The sequence below is a fragment of the Pyxicephalus adspersus genome, chromosome 12 (genome assembly GCF_032062135.1).
Source record: "Pyxicephalus adspersus chromosome 12, UCB_Pads_2.0, whole genome shotgun sequence".
NCBI classification, from domain to species: Eukaryota; Metazoa; Chordata; class Amphibia; order Anura; family Pyxicephalidae; genus Pyxicephalus; species Pyxicephalus adspersus.
In genome coordinates, this window is record NC_092869.1 from 2,581,046 (window position 1) to 2,581,644 (window position 599).

Sequence of the window (599 nt, forward strand, 5' to 3'; positions counted from 1 at the left end):
TGAAGCTGTAATTGGCATAAATAAATAAATTATTGTCAGTAGCTTTGCAAGAAAAGAAGCTATACAAGTGTTAAGGAACTGAAAAGTTGGTCTTTTAAACATTACCAAAGGTCTACAGGTCATTTGTGGGGGGTTTGGTAGAATTGCTGGCCATCACTTGGTGGCCGTTGTGCTAAGTTGTATACTTTACTATTGTAAGGGCTAAGTAAATACATTGCTGTGCCAAGACATTCCAGATTTTAATCAGTGAACCCAGGAAGGCCTTGAAATATCCAAGGAAGACTTTGAGTCTTATACTGGGCAGTGGGAACAGACTATTACCGTGTCTCTGCTGGGACATCCCAGGAGTAATTCATTGAAAGAACTGGGGTGCAATACTGAATAGTGGAAAATGTCTAAAGCTGTGTCTTTGCCAACATGTCTTATGAACATCTTGAAATTTCCAAGGCAGAGCCAGGATTTCATACTGAATCATAAAAAGTGCCTAATATTGTGCCTGATTAAAAATCCCAGGAACACCATTAAAACCCCAAAGAAGAGCGGAGGTCCAAAACAAACCATAATGCTGTGTCTGCTCAAGACTTCCCAGATACAGTTTG